Source organism: Podarcis bocagei, assembly GCF_964188305.1.
Source record: "Podarcis bocagei genome assembly, chromosome: 8".
Classification (NCBI taxonomy): Eukaryota; Metazoa; Chordata; class Lepidosauria; order Squamata; family Lacertidae; genus Podarcis; species Podarcis bocagei.
In genome coordinates, this window is record NC_138133.1 from 53,597,177 (window position 1) to 53,618,049 (window position 20,873).

At 43.3% G+C, this 20,873-nt stretch overlaps 1 protein-coding gene across 1 annotated transcript in view; it reads left to right on the forward strand.

Moving 5' to 3' along the window:
- Window positions 1–424: 424 nt before the first annotated feature.
- LOC308593623 (lipoxygenase homology domain-containing protein 1-like) overlaps window positions 425–20,873 on the forward strand; it is a 181,184-nt gene continuing 160,735 nt past the window's right edge. The window contains exon 1 of the mRNA XM_081206073.1: window positions 425–551. The gene's annotated coding sequence lies outside the window, so the exon portion shown is untranslated. The remainder of the gene's footprint in view (window positions 552–20,873) is intronic.

The window sequence follows — 20,873 nt, forward strand, 5'->3', positions numbered from 1 at the left end:
TATACTTCCTTTGAAACAGCTGCAGTTTGTGAGGGATACAATAGGTTGGAAAGAGGCTAGAACTGCAAGACTGTGCACACCACAGAGAAGCATGTCCTATGGAGCACAGTGTAACTTACTTCCAAGTAAACATCCACAGGATCAGACCACACTGCTGTGATTCTAAACACAGTGGCTTGGAAGTGCATTCTGCTGAAGATCTGCTAAATGTATTCAGGACTGTGGCATCAGTGAGTCTGTAGGTGTAGTATTCCTGTAGTATTGATCCTGATGATGTTTAATTCATGTACCACATTGAGAAGAATGACTACAGCAATAATCGGGAAATAATACACACTTCCTTTGTTGATAGAAGCTTGTTTGTTGTTGCTATAGGTAATGCTGGCATTAACATTGTGTCAACACACTTGCACAAGGCGAGTGTCTACAGTGTATCATAGCAGCACAGGTGAGGTGAGAGCTGCAGTGCTACAGGAACATCTTGCAACTCTGATTTTTTATGAAAGTTCTTCCCTACAGCTTCCTATATTATCTCAAAGAGCTTCAAACCTGTAAGTGGTTCCTAATTTAAGTTCATCCTGGGAATGTCAGGTACATACTTAAATATTTATCTCAGTGAATTTATTGTGGCCACATTTGGATACTAGGGAGTGAGCTGTTCTGTGATTACTTTGGTTGTGACGGCTTCATTACATATGTTTGTGGTATTTTTGTTCTTTGCCTGGCATTAGATTAATATCTGTGTCCATCTTAGGAAGGACTGAGAATGTTTAAAATGGGGCAAGTGCATCCTTATCCTAAACATGACTACAGTACCCTATCTGCACAGCTTGGTCACACTGGTTGGACTATGAAATACAATGAAGTACAAGGATTCACAAATGTAATACCCTAGTACTTAACAGCCTATTTTTCCTTTCTCTTGCATAAAATAGGCTGTGTTGTTGGATATATGTATGTGTATGTGCACACACACACACACACACACACACACACACACACACACACACACACAGTTTTATCATAAAGGTAAACTTTGAGGGATCAGCTTGCAGTGTGATTAATCAGAGTAAACCTGTCTCTTTTCCATTTTATTTTATTTTAATTGATTTTCAACGATACAACAAATATAATATACAATCAAAAGAAAAGAAACTTAGGATGGTAAATAAGATGAAGCAAAATATCAAGCATGAGAGAGCAGGAACATTACTATGTAGAATTGTATAATAATAGTTGATAATGTATGGTACTACAATGTACAGACTACAACCAATGTGACACTAGAGATTATGATCAATGATATTTTTTATAATAAATTGTAAATCAAATAATGAATTGTAATAATAATAATTATAATAATAATATGGAGCCAAGAGTCCACCCATGGCTATTTTAGACCACTGGTACGCTGTGGAATGTACTGAAAATACTGTAGTCTAACTTAACAAATGCCAACAAAAGGCAGATAAAGTCATGGGGCAGAATTCAACATTGCACTATGGTGAGCATTCTGTCAACCCAAGCATTGCAGCTTGCCTGAGAGAATGATCTCCCCTCTTTTCTATGCATGCTGTCCTAGGGGTTCTCCTGATTCCCCAAGAGCCAGTTTTGGGGGATGCAGAGGAGGGGGGATGATGGGAGGTGCAAGCCCCATTGCAAAGCAGAAACCCTCATGCCCTGACAGGACTCATTAGGTGAGAGGTCGGCAACCTAAGGCCCATGGGCCGGAAGCGGCCCATGAGGGTCGCTTAACCGGCCCATGAGCCACCCCCGAACCGAGCCACCCACTCAGCGAGTCCTCACACACTGCACTAAACCGGTGCAGCATGGCATGGGGACTCTCTTCCGTGGCTTCGGAAATTGCTTCTGTGCATGCCCAGACGCCGGAAATCACATCTGCACATGTCCACGGTGCTGGAAATCACTTCTGCGCATGCCCAGATGCTGAAAATTGCACCTGCGCAGAAGCGACTTTCAGCATCTGGGCACGTACAGAAGTGATTTCTAGTGCTGCAGACATGCGCAGGCGTGATTTCCGGTGTCGCACTGTGCCAGTCTGGCCCACGAAGGATCTCTGAGGGAGTGCTCTGGTCCATGCCCGGCAAGCCTTGCCAACCCCTGCATTAGGTGAATCCCACCCAAGGCAATGACTTTTTAAATGCCAGTCCAAGAAGCACTATTGCAATTATACTTGTGGTGCAGCTGACTTAATGCCCAATCCCAAAAGTTGTTAAACCACAAAATGTATATTTAGTATGTGATGGACCACCACTACCACCCTAAAACTGTACAGAGTCAGGAAAAAAGACATTACTGCAGCTTCTCTTATGGCAAGTACACCAATACAAAATACTGTGGACTAGGGTGTTATTGCACTGCATTCAGTGGGACCATAGCTTGCATTGATGGAGACTTGAGTCAAGAAACAAATAGCTAATACTTTGCTTGGTTTCATTTATGAATATTTTGTTGCTATTATTGTGATGCAATTTATTTCCCAAAGGAGTGTCACTTATTTACATGCCCATGCAATCATTTGCCCTTCTTTGTTTTCTGACACATTTGCCAAGTTGTAATCCCTGTTGACTTTTTCTGCTATTTGCACCATGGCAATACTCCTCCAGATTTTGTTTATACGCATTCCACTGCCTTGGTACGGTATCACTTAGGTTAGTAAGAATACACAGTGTCCTTAGAAACTGTAAACTGAATATGAAATCATGGTGGGTTCTTTGTTTCTGATTGACTTAAGCATAGTGACATACTGTTAAGGTTCCTTGAGCATGACCCAGATAGTCAACAGTTGTAAGAAAATGATAGGGCTTAAGTTAAATTCTATTAATATGCAAGGGGAGCACTAGTCCTTGTCATGTTTATACAAGTGAAATTCACATTAATACTTGAGGTTTAATTTTTGTAAAAAAAAGGGGGGAGAGGGGAAGACTAACTTAACTGCAATCCTCTGTGCATCACTCTTACTTGGGAGTAAGCCCACTGAACTGAATAGAAATTGTTTCTTAATAAGCGTGCATAGGTTTGCACTGGAAGCTGGGAACATGATAGCCAGAGTCATATAAGCGGCTCCCTTTTTGTAGAATGCTTTCCCCAGGGAGTTTCAGCTGATGTCTTCATTATACACCTTTTGGTGCCAAGCAAAAACATTCCTCTTTAACCAGGCCTTTGATTGACTGACATCTAGTGCTCTTTTAAAATGTGTGCAGGGTGTGTGTGTGTTATTGGGTTATTATTATTATTATTATTATTATTATTATTATTATTATTAATTATTATGTATTTTAAGTTTTTATATTGTGATTTTATCTTGTCAACGGCCCTGAGACCTGCAGGTATAGGGCAGCATGCAGCTTTAAGAAATAATAATAATAATAATAATAATAATAATAATTAATAATAGCCTTGACTACCTTTGAGATCTAGATAAATAGAGGAGATCCTGCCCCAAGTTTCTTTCAATGCATATTTATGGATGAGACCCAAGGAGGTGTTCTTTTTGGATTAACTGCTGTAGAATACAAATGTGAGGTTGTCTGTGTGCTGCATTAGTTCACAGCTTACCACAGCAGGGGCTTTCTATCCTGTCAAGTGGCAATAAAGCCTGATAAAGGCCTGCTATTCTTGGTGCATCCTATTATAGAAAGAAAAAGTGTCAGGCCTATCCATCTGAAGACCATGCCACAATGTATGCAAATAGATTCCCTTAAGCCCCCTCCTTCTCAGTTACCTGCGATGAAAGATGTATGTGACAGACATTGGGGTTGGTGTGTTCAGGGTGAACTTGTTCATGCACCTTTAAAAAAACACCACAGTCTGGCCATTCTGATTATTATCCTGTTCCTTTGATAGCTTTCTTTTATACTGTGCTATTCTTCTCTATGTGAGGATGCTCTCATTCCACATCTAAATGAGCATCTATTGGGTTTCTTTTCTTAACTGTCTTTTCAATCAGCCAGTTGTTGCTTGGTGAGTCCGATTGTTGCTTGCTGATCAAAGCTCACAAGTTTGACATGGTACAGTTTTGCCAAAAATTCTGTGGAGAGCACATACACTTTGTTCTGGCAAGGAAAAGCCAATCTGCAGCAGACAATACATTTGTGCTTTACTTTTCAATTTATCCTGACCTTGACTGTTTGAGCAGTTCTTCCAGAATATGTGAAGCTCATCCTTAGATTTAATTTAATTCCTAACAGTCACATGTGTTTCTTTTATGAAGCCTCTAAACTTTCCCTGCCACCTTTCTAGAAAAGAAAGACTGAGGTAAAACTTCAACTTGTTTCTTTCAATTCTTCTGAAAACATGGGAAATATTTTCTCTCTGGGGTGTGTGTGTGTGTGTGTGTGTGTGTGTGTGTGTGTCTGTGTGTGTGTGTGTGTCTGTCTGTCTCTGGAATGCTAAAGGACTGCTTTTTTGCATAGCAGACTTCCAGATAAACATATTTTGTAACATGTTTATCTTTTATAGCATTATATCTTTAAATGCTTTTCTGTTCTTCTTGGAACTCTGAAATCTCTTAGGCTTTTAATTTTCCTGTTCACACACCTGTTTCTTCTAGACACTTTTAAAATGATGATTATAGATATCTGAAAAATCCTTTGGTTGAATTTTAAAGAATTCAGCAAGTTGGGGGAAATAGACGTTGTTATGGTTTCAGAAAAGTTGGCATTGATGTGACTGGAAAATGTTCAGAAACTAAACAAAGAACTTTCAAGAAGAAATCTAGTTTGTGATTTTGCCAACCACTAGCATGTGGTCCGCAGAAGGTTGTCCAGAAAGGAATGAAGACTTGGGACTCAGCTACATTAGTAAAGAAACAGCAATTTGAATGCACTATAAACATGCAACACCTGATTGTGCCACAGAGCAGGAAATTTTAAAACACGGTTTTCCATAGGGATTTCTTTCTTTTGTTATAACTATCTAATTTCTGGCTTATTTTTAGCAACATTTACTGTGTCTACATCCATCACTGGGTTGAGAAAGGTTTCCCATCCCTGATCTATGTAAGGTGAGTGGGACTTTCAAGCAAATAGCCGTTTCTAAAAGTGCTTATCAAGTGACTAGTTTTATGTAACTTTAGGGAAATGAAGTACATTTCCTGACAGGATAAAATAGCCTGAAATGTGTGTATGTGGCTTATTTTGCTTAAAAATATTGATACCCCAACTTCCCTCACATAATGTAAGGTGTCTTACAAAAATAGCAAAGTACAACACAACCATAGCAGCACCAGTACATTACCATTGAGATTCATTTTTGGAAAAAAGTGACTAACGACAGCAACAGCAATTAATAACAGAATCACCCGCAGTCAGTTTAAAAGCAACAGCTTTCTAAGGCTGCCTGAGACCCTTTGGAAGGGCAAGTGCCTTAGTACCTTGAGGGAAGATGGTTGTTTGCTTCAAAAGGAAGGACAGACCTGAGACAGAGGCTTCCTTCTGTCACTATTCTTTCTATTCTACTCTGTCCTTTTTATTGTTGGATCTGAGAAAGTTCCTGTGCAACCTTCTGTAAACCCATTTGGGAATAAACCCATTTAAGTGTTTGGGAAGTACTTCTGGGTAAACATACATAAGAATGGGCAGTAAGTATGGCAGCCACAGAGATAAAACTCCAGTTATATTTACATCTTTTGTCTTCAGTCACAGATAGGTTTTTATTTCTGGCTCTTGGCAGTCAAAATGGTGCTAAAATTAGAGAGGGGAAAAATTAAGACAGTTCAAAATTGAACTACTGCCGTGCTGTACTTTGTACAATTCTGGCATCCGCCTGCCACATTATTATGGCCATATATTACAAAGGAGGCTGCTGAAAGAGCCAGATGACTTCATTAGGTTTAGATAAGTCACTCATCACCTTTCCTTTTCCAGGCAGTGAGGCACACAGCAGTTTGAATGGTGTATTGGCTTTGCCTTTCACTCGTTTTTTGCAAAGGGATCCTGGCATAGCTGTCAACCTTCCCTTTTTTTGCGGAAAATTCTCTTATTTGAGCGCCATTTCCCGCTGCTATCCAGGATTGTTAGATATCCCGTAGACTGTCTCCGGGATAGGTGAGGCTGCTGATCCCTTATTTTCAAATCTGAAAGTTGAAAGCTATGGATCCTGGTCTTAGAGGATGTGATGTTTATTTGAATGGGAATCCTTTACAAGCTGGAGTGTATAAGAGGGTTAGGTCTGCCTACTGTTTTTATAAACCCCCAAATAACAGTTAGCATAGGAAGCAAGCTGACATGACAGAAGCTGTGTTGGGCCTATGTATAGCCTCATCCTTTCTGCTCACAAGGGCACGATGCAGCCACCTCTCCCCAAGTATTGCCATGATAAGTGTGCACTGCAGTGCCTCAGGTCAATGAACCACAGGACTGGATGGAATAGCATGCCATTCCCTTCCATAATAGCCAAATCCTCCTTCTGCCAGTGAGCTGCAACACATGGAGGCCTACTCTAAAAATAAAGTATAGTGCTAATTGGCCATATGGATCCCATAGATACACTAGTCTGCCCTTTGAGCTGCCAAAGATAAGCAGACATATTTTTGCTAATTATCTTTTAGTTAATAATGATTTGACAGCTGACGTACGATTTTTTTATTGTCAATTTATTTTCACCATGTAAAAATAGGAATAGCCCTGCTATTAAGTAGATGCTTGCATATATGTAAAGTTAGCTAGGCCATTACTCTCTAGAGCTCCTAGACTCTCATGCAGAGTTGAGAGTTCATAACACACAGTAATAAATTAGTTTTGACATTCACATTCCTTTATAAATGTGGCTGTAGTAAGCACAAAATGAAAAAATGGTAAAGTCTACAAGTGAGAACATTGGGAAGTGATTTATCTCAGCAGGGAAGGAGCTAATCATTTTTTCCACTTTTTATCCGGAAACTTATGGATTTAATTTCTTAGATAAGTCTTTGGCACCCTTAGGCAAGACTGAATACAAAGCAGCAAAAGTCTGGTGGGTGGAGACAGAATTAGTCAGAGCTTTCACAAGAGCAAGTTTGATCATCTGTTAAAAATAGTTTTCTTGATGAACTTAAGTGATAAAGACATTTTTACTTATCACAGCCAGAAGGCCTTTCAATTTATCTTGAATGTAGAACTAGCATCTCTAGAGCTGTAGAATTAGGAAGCATGCACATACATAATCACATTTAAATATGGGATACCAGTGTATATATGTTTGAGGATGATGTCCACAAAAATCTGAGACATAATTTATAACAAACATTCTCTCTCTCTCTCTCTTTACATTTATATCTCACTTTCTTCCATTATGGAACCCAAGGTTACATGCAAGTGGTTCCTAGGTGATCTCCCATCTGGGTACTGGTCAGACCCCAAACTGCTTAGCTTCCACAAGGTGGTGTTCCCCTGTGCCTGGGACCAAATTCTAACAAACATAGATCGCAGAACTATAGCTGTAACCAATAGCTATAACATACAGCTCAATTTTCTGTAACCACTGACAAGTTTAAATGGGAAGGGACAGTGGTTCTGCGATCTATGTTATGACCCAAATTTCACATAAGACAAATTTAGCATAACATCTGAGAAAATTTTGGCAGAAGCCAGAAAGTTTTGGAAAGAGTAACAAAAACCCTGGAGGTCGTGCTAGCCTGCAGGACTGGACCTGCCATCCACTGTAATAAAGCATTTTCCTTCAAATGACACATGGGGGTAGAGAAAGGCAAGAAGTTTTGTTTGAATGGGTCTGCAAGGCTTTTTTAAACAACCCTAGCTATTCGTGTCTGAGAGAGTGTGGGGTGGGTGAATACCATTTTAACTCTGCTTGAGGTACCTAAGGGCCAGCACTGCTCACATGCCTGGGTTCACTGCATTTCACCTTAACCCAAAATTCACCTTGAGTTGTGTGGTTTCTCTTCAGGCAAATCATTTCAGGAATCTTGTGGGTAGCCAACAATTCTAGAAGGCAAGCAGAATTTCCCTGTTTTCCCTTACACTCACATTGGAACATAAGGTGGAATTTAATATAGCACTAAGATGTACAAGCATTGCACCTTGCCAGAAGGAATGATCTGACCTTTCTCTTACCACCCTGTGCTGCTCTTGGGCATTCTCCTTGGGCATTTTTTTGGGGGGGGGCATTGGTGGGAAGAGGAGGGGAGATGGAAAGCCTAGTTGGGCAAGTGAGAGTGATTTATTTCAGCAGGGAAGGAGCTAATAATTTCCCCCCACTTTTAAAACCAGAAATTCATGGATTCATTTATTTTTATATAAGTCTTTGGCAGCCTTATGCAAAATAGGTGACAGTCACTTTAAAATTATGATCCTGTGGCAGAATCCGAGACCAGGGAGAAGAGTCGGTGGAAGAAGATTGGAAGAAGTTTAAAGATTATCTACAGAAATATTGTAAAATTAATGAATGCTAGTATGATGTTGGATAGAAACTAAGTGGTCTTTAGCTGTAATGTTATAAGGGAATAAGAGAAAATGGTTATTAATAGGTAAAAATTTAATGTCACAATATTTTAAAATTGAAGTCTAAGATGAATAAAGAGGGGAGGGATTTGCTGAACTAACAATCTGAACTGGAATACAGAAAAGGGAGGCGTGAGGAGGTCCAGGAAATAAGCAAATGAAAAATATGTGACGGAAAGATTGAATTGTTTTTAACCATTTTTATTTTGTATTTTTCTTTTTTCTTTTTGTTTTGTAATTTTTTGAAAATCTTAATAAATATTCTATAAAAAAATAAAATAAAATTATGATCCTGAACCTGACCAAGCAATATTTCCTCACCTGCCTTTCTCCATGTTATTTTCCTCCAACCAAAAAGTGAATTCTAAATTAGCAGAATGCTTGGTAAAGGATTCATATTGCTGAACTAGCAGATCAACTGAATGCACCAGTTCTAGAAATTTCAGTATGATATGTTTTAAAATTTTTATATTCCAAATATAATGGAGTCCAGCATGGGGATAAATAGAAGTCTTGCACAAACAATATGTTCTGTTTTGTTTTTCAAAGGCGAGATTGAATACAGGCATGGGCTCAAAATAGCATTAAACCAATAAGACTATCTAATTGCTTAGAGATAGTTTGCATGACCAGATTACTGCAGTGTGGCAGCTCCTTTCACATCAGCCTCTTTAAAGCAAACAGGAGTTATAATAGGGTATCAATATCAATGTGAGTAGGGGACATAAGCTGTATCTGTTCCAGCCATCTGTTTTCACCAGTCCAACCAGTTGTCTCTGGAAGCTAATAAGCATGACATCATTATTATTTTTGTATTTTTGTAACTTGTTGTCAGCATCTAGTATGCAGAACATGGAGGTTTTGTTTAGTTATCATAGCAAAGAGTATTTATTTAGAACTCTTCCACCCCACTTTTCTCACGAAGACTTTAAGTGACATACAGTAATGAATGTTGATGGTGAGGAGAGAAGTGAAGAAGATTCCAGAGCCTGTTCCTGTTCCAGCTGGACTACCCACCCTGGCTCACTCCACTAAGCCATCTAGCAAGAACGTCTCTGTGGGAAAGAGCAGGGGAGTGACATAGAGAGGCCTGGGCTATGGGTAGCAGTCTGAGGTAAACCAGGTGCCATAGGACAAGCCAATAGTCATGACTGAAGAGTAAAGACTGTCACATGGATGGTTGAGCAAGCTTGCTTTGTGCTGCTCCAGAGGTTAGGACCTGACTCAATGGATTGAACTTATAAGAAAGACGATTCCAACTAAACATAAGGAAGAACTTTCTGGCAATTAGAGCTGTTTGACAGTGGAATGGTGTACCTCAGAAGGTAGTTGATTCTCCTTCATTGGAGGTTTTTTAATAGAGCTTGGATGCCCATCTTGTCAGAGATTCCTTAACTGTGACTCTTTCATTGCAGCGGATTGGACTAAATGAATCGTGGTAACCCTTCCAGCTCAACAATTGTATTGTTATGTATTGAAGTTCTAACCCTGGCCACCAGGGGTATTGTGTATATAGTTTTCATTCAGGTCCACATAAGTTAATTTAGGCGGGAAACCCTGGGTGGTGTTGTTACAATGTTGACAGCCGGCTGCCTATAAAAGCAGGCTGGCTGAGCTGTTTGCTGTTCAGTTCAGTTCCAGCTTACTTATAAAGAACTACTTGGAGAAATCTCTGTGTCGTCTGCTATGTCCACCCACTACTTAATATGTATGATTCTATGACCCAGGACCAAAAACCAACCAACCAACCAACCAACCAACCAACCAACCAACCAACCAACCCAACCAACCAACCAACCAACCAACGGCTCCTCCAGATGACCTCTTTATTGAGCATAGATCCTAATTTGCTTGTGGTTTACACATCTTTTCATTAATTATTTGTTCATGACAGAGCATCTGGATAGAAACACCTCCTCCTGGAGCCTTCTAATGGGATATCCCATTCCCTTAGGTTAAGGGGACAGTGTCCACCACCAAACAGTAGGGCCCAGCCAAAAAACTGATGAATGGCTGCCCTCAGATGACAGTTGAAGGGGGAGGAGGCCTGATGGAGCCGTCCTGTTACAGCAGAGCTGATGGAGTGTACAGTATGTGTAACAACCATGTGTTTGTTCTTCTCCTATATAGCACTCCCCCTCCCTTTACCTTTGTGTTACTGGTTATTACATTTTTCTTTTGGAGAATTTCATAAACCTGAAGGGATTAGCATGATTAAAAGTTCATGTAGATCAAACTGCTGTGCTAACTCAATCTTATCAGCCAAAAATGTTAATAATAGCACTCCCCCCCCCCAAACCTTTGTGGAAAGGATGTAAGTAGGCTGGGCACATTCAGAGAAATTTAACCCAGGCCCTATCTCTAATGTGATAATTTCCTTTTCAAATGGATAACGATTTCCTAGTTCCATACCTTAGTGAATGGTCCAATTAAAAAAAACCTCCCAGGGTTTCAAAGGTTGAAAGGACTTGGAGTTGTCAGGCATACTATCAACTTTTCTTGTGTCACAAGGCCAGCCATATTCATTTAACTGTTGTAGCAACTTAATATTTTAATAGAGTGACTCACACATGAATGATAAAAATATTCTGCTAAGCATTGTCCTCTCTGGCAAATCTTAACAAAGAGTGTCATTCAAAGGGCACAGGTTGGTGAAATCACAAAAAATTTAGTTCAAAAGCTCCATGGACTTCCATTTTGCTGCACCCCTGCTTTGAATGATTCAGCCAAAAGTGAGCACTCAGGAAATCATTCCCATTTAGCCTAGGACAGTGTGAGGCTGAAACAGAATCCAGAGAAGCAGACGTATTCTGAAATCCCATAGATGTCAGGGACTTAACTCTCATTCAGTTGAATTTTCATGACAATGAGGGGCTAAGTGCATGTTATGTGGGCACACATGTATTTTTTTTCTTAGAAAAGCAGCTTTGGGAAAGGGGAATTTCAATGACAAAGCAGGGGAGTGCATACATCAGCCCTTCTTTTGTGCTTGAGATGCCCTCTCTCAATCAACTTCTCCCTGCATCCCACAGCAGTGTCAAAATGTTTCTCCTTTCGTTAGTTGTTTTTATACAGGTGTCTCCCCCCACCCCATTTATGTGTGTAAGTGGGGAGCACCCTCTAAAATGCCTCCAAATACTCATTTCCCCCTGTTCTCCACTTCTCTCTCTTACTCTCTCCATACTTCAGACCAAAAAATATGGATTTGAAGCTCTGGGGCTGCTGTAGGATGCGTGGGAAAGCAGGAACTTCTGCTGTACTACCACGCAAGTCAGCTGTTAAGCAGGGAGGCTGAGCAGCCTAAACAAAGCCCTGCTGCACCTCAGGTCTCTTTGGGGTTTCCTCCACCCTCACTGATATCCACTTTAGGCTCTGGGGAGCGTCTCCTCATGAGCCACAAAGACTTCCCAGCTCTCTCCTGCCATTTCCGGGCTTGAATAAAATTATTTATTTATTGCCTAGCACTGGTTTTATATGTGGTTGTGCACAAGTTGATCACACATAAGGGGTGTGGGGTGTGCCTGTATATGGAAGTGATTTTATGTTACAATTCAGAACCAAGGCCTTTTCAAAACAGCTCACAATAAAAAATATATAACAAAATATAATAAAACAACAACCTAAATCCAATCATTAGCAGTATATAAAAATCAGAATATATAGCTGTATAGAATGTATACTACATATGGAACATTATGAAGGCATCTTCTGGGATAAATTGTACATCTTTATTATCTTTTGAACCTAGACCTATTATATTTATATCTCAATAGGCAGCTTATTTTTATTCTTCTACATGAATGGACCAATGAAATTTTAAATTGATATCATTATTATTCATACAGCTGCTCTGCATTGCATTGTTGTATTTTGTACTGTTATTAGAAAACTGAAATAAAAACAGTTACTCACATTTATTTATTTTTTAAAATTACAACCAGCCTGAATAATCAGATTAAGAATAAAAAGGCAAGTTAGAAAACAATAATGTTGAACAACCACTGATTCTCAGGGCATGATCAGAAGGTCCATGGCACAGCAACCCTGTTCAAGCTAAGGAGGTCTTGGTCTGATCAATGTCTTTGTGGTAGAATTGTTGGAAGCCCATGTTGCCCTGAAGGAGGAAAAAGGAAACAAAACAATTGTATTCAGAGATTATATGCAGGTAGCACTGACTTGTTAGGCTTGATTCTTAAAAAGGAGCCATTTCCCATCAAATATTTAAAAATTCAGCCAGAAGGCATGCACTTATTGCTAAAAGGGTCTGTGGAGAGATTTATATTAAATTTAAGAAATAGTACTCAGTATCTGAAAGAACTTTGAACTGAACAGAACAAAAACTCGATTGCCTGAGCTGTGATCAGTGTGCAGCTATACCAACTGACATGTACTTTGGGCACTAAATTATTGTTGTAATAAGCTGGTTGAACCAGGTTGCAGTGTAAAAAATGCACACTTGTTCCAAGGGAGCGTTGTATATTATCACATCAGTCTTGTGCATTTATTTATTTTAAATGGGTGGCAAAACTAGCCTTAAGCAATGTATATAGTGTTCCCATCAGTGCTCAGCATAAGCATATATAATAAACACATTTAAAGGGGGAAAGCCAATTAAGAATTGTTGTGATATGTACTATCAGCTGAGGAGTATTGTTATTGCCACTGCTTTACAGTCAGCAAGGCAAGCTTGCTGTAATCCGGATTAAGGGAAGAAGCTTCAAATCTTATTATACCTTTGGTAGTAATTAGATAGAACATTTGCCATCTGGAGATACATTTCCATAAGAAGAGTCACCTCATTCCATAGGCACAAAACAATGCCATCCTTCTGTGTCTGCAAAAATACTGCATTGAAATCTCTCACTTGACTGCCAGGTCTACTTGATCCAGCCTCTCTATGAACTGGAATCCACTGTGGGATGGATACGGACTATACAGGGCAAAAGTGACAGGACCAGAAGATCTAGAATTATATGCTCTGCAACGCTGGGACCCCAGAAATCACCAATAATCTTAAGCCACTTTAAAGAAGAAGAACTTCTTACTATTTGGCTGATCACACATAATAATTGGAAGGGTTGACAGGAGAAAGAACAGCTTCGACTTTGTGATAAAGAAGGCTGAATCATGGCGTCTCAATCTAAGAGTTGGAAGTTTCACCCCTGGAAGTGATTTACAACCAAAGGGAATTGCTACACGAGGGAATACTGACGGCAACATTATTGCAGTCATGCAAAGATTTGGATGATCAAAGTTTGATTCCCCACCCCCACAATTCCAAAGGTTCAGTGATTGGGGATGCTCTCCCATGGAAAACGAATATCAAGAAGAAACATGCAATAGTTGTGTTTGTTTCCTTTCATAATGGAAGAAGATCTAAAGTGAAACAATGTGAAAAGGTTACATGAGTAAAATACTAGCTACTTGACTTGCAAGGAAGTCCAGATTGCTTCAGACGACTTTCTCGTTCTTCCTTTATCTCATATAGGTTATGATTCTGGGTAAGTACAAAAACTAGGGCTGAGGTAAAATAGCATCCAAGCCCCCCCCCCCCACTGCAAAAAACTCTCTGGGTGGCAAAATGGGGCAGAGGAAGCCACCAGATATATTCGGGGATGGGCAAGGTAAAATTATCGAACAGCTTTTCCTCAGAAAATGTTCTGAGAAATTTCAGCCGACTTAACCTTTATTGAAACTCTGTTGTTGTTGGTGGATTAAGGAAGGGGTGGACTGTGAGAAGAGGAATGAAAGGAGTATTGGTCATTGTTTCCTCTACTGAAATTAAAATAATATTAGACAATATTAAAATTAGATCCAAAGTTGTTCCCCAAAAAATTTGGATGGCAAAATTAGAGGTCATTTCACTGAGAAATCCAAAGGATGACTGAATACTCCAACAGGACAGGAAGAGTTCCGAACAATAAGTTCAAAAAAATTGAGAGAAAGTTATTTGCTGAGAAAATTTGGCTCAGCCACACAATAAACTCCGTTATCCTAGTATAATTAATTGAAGTTAAGAAGGACAACTATTTATAGTAATGACACATTAATTTATGCCATGTGCTGAAGTTTCAGCAATTTCTTTGTATATTATTTATGTGAAAAGGCTGTTGATTTCAAGCACTCTTTTCAAGAGGTATGCTTGATTATTATGATTGTGAACAAGTATTATGAAAGAAAATCCATGTTACCGTATAATGGAATTGGGTAGAAATGGAAGTGTCGCCACTATGATATGTAGTCAGAAGCAACATCATAATTCAGTGATTGTTAATTTTTTTTAGTCCCAGAGAACATTTGAAATTTTGAGAGTGTTGCCAAAGGCACCAGTTAGAAAATAGTTGCCATCAGCAGTGGCGTAGCGTGGGTTGTCAGCACCCGGGGCAAGGCAAGTAATTTGCGCCCCCTAACCTGTGGATTTGCGCCCCCTAACCCGTGGATTTGTGCCCCCTAACCCTAACCCCCAGATGTTGCGCCCGGTGCGGCCGCCCCCCCCTGCACCCCCCACGGTACGCCACTGGCCATCAGGAGTGTGGCCTAGCACAAAATTGCTGCCACCTAAAGAGCAGAAATAGAAAAGAGATGGGAACTTAAATTGTTTCAAATATGGGAAAAACCATTCATGGTTGTTGTTTTGTTAACAAAATATGCTTGAAAAACTTCATTATTTTCCAGACACTGTTAAGTCTTGCTTGTTAAATTGCTGGTGTGCTGCTGTAGATTAGACCTAGAAAATAAAATATAACTAAATCCAGGAATAATTTTGCACTACTACAGTCTGCCACACACTTAATACTGTCTGGCAAATATTTTTTTTAACTATGGAACTATGGAATAGAGAAGAATAGAAATACATAGAAAAAAAATCTCACCAAAGTAGTTGTTGAGCAACACTGGCCTAGACTATTGTGATATTTGAGGCTGAATGTAATTTACAAGTTTCTCAAAATTAGGGATGTATGTGGAGATGATAATAACAACATTCCCACCTTTGTGCTGAGCTCCCCTCTCCCCAAACAACTTGGAAACAATCCCTGCTGTGGGCCAAGCAGAAGGAAATAATACAGTGGTACCTCGGGTTACATATGCTTCAGGTTACATACTCTTCAGGTTACAGACTCTGCTAACCCAGAAATAATACCTCGGGTTAAGAACTTTGCTTCAGGATGAGAACAGAAATTGTGCTCCGGCGGCGCGGCAGCAGCTGGAGGCCCCATTAGCTAAAGTGATGCTTCGTGTTAAGAACAGTTTCAGGTTAAGAACGGACCTCCAGAACTAATGAAGTACTTAACCCAAGTTACCACTGTAATGGATAATAATGATGCCTCTGAAATGGGTTCCTCAAAAAAAACAAAAACCCTTGGGAACAATCAGGAAAAAAGAAATTATGGTGACAATGATAACATCTCTCCAACATCTTGGGAAAGCGTGTTCTAATAGAAGAGAGCACGTGTTGCGGCTGGGGCCAGGCAAAGCACCCTGTAGTTGACAGGATAATTGGTTGGAAATTGATCTGGCAAGGTTTGGATGGTGTTGCTGGGGCAAATAGTATGTTGCCATTTTGGGGGTGGAGATCAGAGATTATTTAAGCAGGGCCCAAAGAGAGTTGCTTTCTCTTTCGCTGTGGGCATCTGATCGAACACAGTTAAAGACGGTTGTATAATTCTAATCCTCATCTTATCCTAATTTAATTCTAATTGATTACGTTTTCTTTGCTTTTGTGTTTATCTCCCAAAGTCTACCCCCCCCTTCTTTAATTTATTTGCTAGATTCCTTCTTATTAGTTTTAGTCCTCAATTATTTTCCCGACACCATCTCCTTCTTCTGACCTTCTGTGGGAGTTTGTGCCCGTGTGAGCCGTTGGGGGTGGTTGGGGGGGGGTGCCGGACCCGGGCCTTCGGCCTGGTCCTCAGCTGAAGTGCCGGGCGGGGGGTGAGTCAGCCTTCGGGCCCCCGAGCGTTGCCCCCCCTCCCTCCCCAGCGGTTAGCGAATTGTTTACCTTCTCTCCTGGCATCGGCGGCGGCTTTATCTCGGCAGCGGCTGCCTGTTGTGTGTGACGGTGCGCTCCGCAATAGCCCGTGAGGGCCGGCCGGCGCGGGGAGCTCTGCGCAGGCGCCGTTTGGGGCCGCTGATCTCGCGCGCGGCGCGCGGCGCCCGTTTCTCGGCCCGAATCCGGGCCAGGCCGGGGAGGCTCGGGCCCAGTCCGGTAAGCCTCGGGCCTCCAGAACCCCCCCTCCCTCCGCTTAGTGGCCTCCCGGCGGCGGCTCCCGCTTTTGTGCGCCTTCGGCGCGCCTTGCCCAGGGAGGGCCGATCGGCGCGGAAGTGCCGCGCGGGCGTCCTTGGGGCCGCCGAGTCGTGCTCGGCGCTCGGCGCCCTTGTTCTCCCCGCGGTTCGGGACGGGCCCGGCGTGGCCTAGTCGGGGGACCCCCCCCACCTAACTCCCCTGCCGATTCCGCGCCTTAGCGGCCTTAGCCGCGCTTCGGCGCCACCGCCTGTGGGTTGCTTCTGACTGGGGAGGGCTTACCCCCCCCCTTGGTTGGGGCATTTTGTGTGCAAACCGACTTTTGGCCTTGGAGGCCCGCTGACGGCCTGCTTTGGGCCTGGGTGGTAGGCCTCTGCTGGGAGGCGATTGGGAGTCCTCCATTTTGGAGGATTTTTGGCGGGAGCGCCATTTTCTACTGCCTCCTCATTGTGCGGAGACCTCTAGTGGCCGTTTGTTGAAACGCAGCCATTACATTGGCCTTACTTACCGGCTGCGCCACCTGCTGGTGAGCCATTTGGTTACAACTAACTGGAGGCTGCGTGACTATACGGTTGTATCTCAGAGCACCGGGTGCATTGCATTAATTTTGTTATTTGTCTTTTACTGGTAGCAGGGATGGCTCCAAAGAAGAAGGCACCACGGAGGCCTGATCTTGCTTCTTCAGCAAAGCGGCCCATAAAAGGCCCGTCCCAAGCTTTGCGCTCTCCAGTGCCACATCGATCTGTTAGACGCCTTCAATCCATGGTCACTGGTTTGGCCAACGACCCAGTGGTGTTAGCGCGTGTTGAAGCTGAAATGGATGGCTTGATTCAACGCTGTTCGACTCCGACGACTTCTCCTACTAGCCCAGCTCCGCCTGTTGACGCTCTTCCTTCAGTGTCATCTTCCGCTGAAGATGAGGGGGAGGACTTGTTAGCTGGGGGTCCTTCGCGTACTACTCAATTGTCTCAGTCTACGGTCTCACCTGTCTCCCAGGCTGCAGCGCCAAGGGTACGGGGTGGCCCCAGGGGTCAGACCAGGCGAAGGACATCCACCCGGATTCGGGCGGCACGGGGTTCGGCTGTACAGTCCTCATCAGTTGTCAGGTCTGTTCCTGGTCGCTCACATGTGGTCTCTTCTCAGTTGGTTCCAGGCGACGCACTGCAAGGTGACGCATCTGAATCCTCAGTGGAGGACAGCCTTCCTCTCCCTCCTAGGCCGTCTTCAGGTGGGCTCCGTCGCCGAAAAAAGAGTCATAAGAAGCGTGCTAAGAGGAGACGGAGAGACACCTCATCCTCTTCGGCAGGTACGTCGTCCCAAACCTCCAGTAGTGATGAGGAAGCTTCACTCTCGTTATACTGGGGCTTTGGAGAATCATCGGGGCTCCCAAAATGGGCTTGGGAGAGGAGGGCAAACTCTCATAGGGCTAAGTACGGGGCGGTGCAGGATTGTCGGGACGGGGTCCTCCTGCCTGATGTGAGGGTGTCCACCAATTCAGTTAGGGACATTATACCAGGTGCCCACTTAACTACAAAGCTACGATCCAGGATTCTGGATGGCCGTTATATTGATATATTTAGCTTGGCACCCCCGCTGGAGGGCCAGGACTCCCTGGATAAGGCAGCCGCAAAAAAGAGGGTGGTTGTGCCAAAGGCGGAAAGGACCTTTGAGCGTTGGCTTGATAGTTTCCAGGTGTTTGCAGGAGTGGTGGCAGCGGCTTACCCACGGAGGTCGATGCATTTATGGGTATATTTATCCATAGTTCGCTCAGCCTTTACGATGGCTGGAGCGTCTGCCGCGATTTCTTATGATGAGAATTTCAGACGCAGGGCTGCTAAGATCCCCACTGCCCGCTGGGATCGAAAGGACTTAGATGTTTGGACCACTTATGTGGCTCCACGTATTGACAATAAGCTCCCCGAAGCGCAGAAAGCTAAGAATGTGACAGCCAAGGCGGGTCGCAAGTTCTTTTGTTGGGATTTTAACAAGGGTACCTGTCAGCGTCAGTTCTGCAGGTTTTCTCATAGCTGTGAAAAGTGTTCAGGGAACCATCCAGCATCTGCTTGCGCTGGGGTTCGTCGGCCCTTTCGAAAAGGGGGGGGCTCTCAGCAGCCCCCAAAAGCCGCTCCCCAGGCTGCGGCCGCCGGAGCAGGAAAATAGCGTACTTACCTCATTAGCTTATACCCCGGTTAAACTACAGCCGTTGTTGTCTTTGTTACAGTTATACCCTCTTCAGGAGGCGGCATCTTACTTGCGTGACGGTTTTTCCCTGGGATTTCGAATCCCAGTGGCGGAAAATCCTGTGGCTAGAAACCCTTTAAACCAGAAGTCTGTGAGAGATATGCCTGAGGTGGCGCGCAGGAAAATTGGGAAGGAACTGGCTTTACGCCGTATGGCCGGCCCTTTTGCCGTTCCCCCCTTTCCTAATTTGCATATTTCACCCTTGGGTATAGTGCCCAAGAAAGCTCCGGGGGAATTTCGCCTGATACACAACCTTTCACACCCTAGGGGCACATCAGTAAATGATGTTATTCCCCCGGAGCTTTGTTCGGTGAAGTATGCTTCGCTTGATCAAGCGATCAAGATGATAAGGAAATTCGGAAGGGGTGCTTTGCTAGCCAAATGCGACATCGAGTCTGCATTTCGGCTGCTTCCTATTCATCCTGATGACTTCTGGTTGCTGGGATTTCAGTTTGAAGGGGAATTTTACTTTGACAAGGCAATGCCCATGGGCTGCTCGGTAGCCTGTGCGGCCTTTGAGTGTTTCAGTTCATTCTTGGACTGGGCTCTGCGCAAAAGAACTGGTTTGGGCGGAGTTACTCATTATTTGGATGATTATTTATTGGCCTCAGCCAATGATACGGGGGATTGCGTGGTGTTGCTGCAGGCCTTTGCTGCTTTAACCGAGGAACTGGGCGTACCGTTAGCTGCGGAGAAGACGGAAGGTCCTTCTACGCAGCTGACTTACCTTGGCATTTTGTTGGATACGGTGGCGCAAACTTCTAGTTTGCCGATGGATAAGATACTCACGCTGAAGGGCATCATTGCTGAACTTATACCCATGAAAAAGGTTACCCTTCGGCAGCTGCAGTCCTTGCTGGGCCACCTGAACTTCGCCTGCAGGGTGATTGCCCCAGGGCGACCTTTCTGTTCTCGCTTGGCCAGACTTATGTCAGGTTTGAAATCCCCGAGACACAGGGTGCGCCTGTCAGCTCAAGTGCGCGCTGACCTTCATATTTGGTTGGTATTCCTAGAGGAATTCAATGGGGTGTCTCTTTGGCAGGACACCTTGAACCTTTATACTGATTTTCAGGTGCACTCTGATGCTGCGGGGTCGTTGGGTTTTGGTTTGTATTGGGATGGCAGGTGGTGTGCCGAGCGTTGGCCCGCAGCCTGGCAGGGGGAAGCCATAACTCGGGATTTAACTTTCCTTGAGTTTTTTCCCATCGTAGTGGCAGTCCATTTGTGGGTTGGGCAATTCAGGGACCGTCGAGTGTGTTTTTGGACGGATAATATGGCGGTGGTGAACGTGCTAGCCAAGCAGTCTTCACGTTCGCCTAGGGTATCAACCCTGTTGAGGGTATTTGTTTTGCATTGTTTGCGTTTTAACATTGTATTTTCTGCTCGCTTTGTGCCTGGAGTGTCTAACGAGATTGCCGATGCTCTGTCCCGTTTTCAGATGCAGCGGTTCAGGTCCCTGGCGCCAGTGGCTCGAGACCGTCCGGAATTTTTCCCGGATCATCTCTGGAACCTTGGCAGCACTTAGTTTTACAGGGAGTAGCTGCATCTGTTGCCCCCTCCACTCTGAGGTCCTATAAGAAGGCTTGGACCGATTTTCTGCATTTTTCTGGGCAGTCTGTGGTAGGGGGAACTGGCACACCTCATTCCACGGCACAGGTGCTCCGATATTTGGCGCATCTATTTCAGATGCGAAGGGCAGCCAGAACGCTGAGGTTGCATGCGGCAGCCATTTCTTTCTTTAGCAAAGTTTATTTTAATAATGACCCATGTGGGAAGTTCGTGGTGCGCAAGGCATTGGAAGGGTGGGGCCGGCTGTGCCCCTCCAGACCAGCTATAAGGAGGCCTATAACGTTTGGTTTGTTGACCAAGATGCGAAGTAAACTAAGGGGCATCTGTTGGTCCAAGTTTGAGGCGCGGTTATTTTCCGCAGC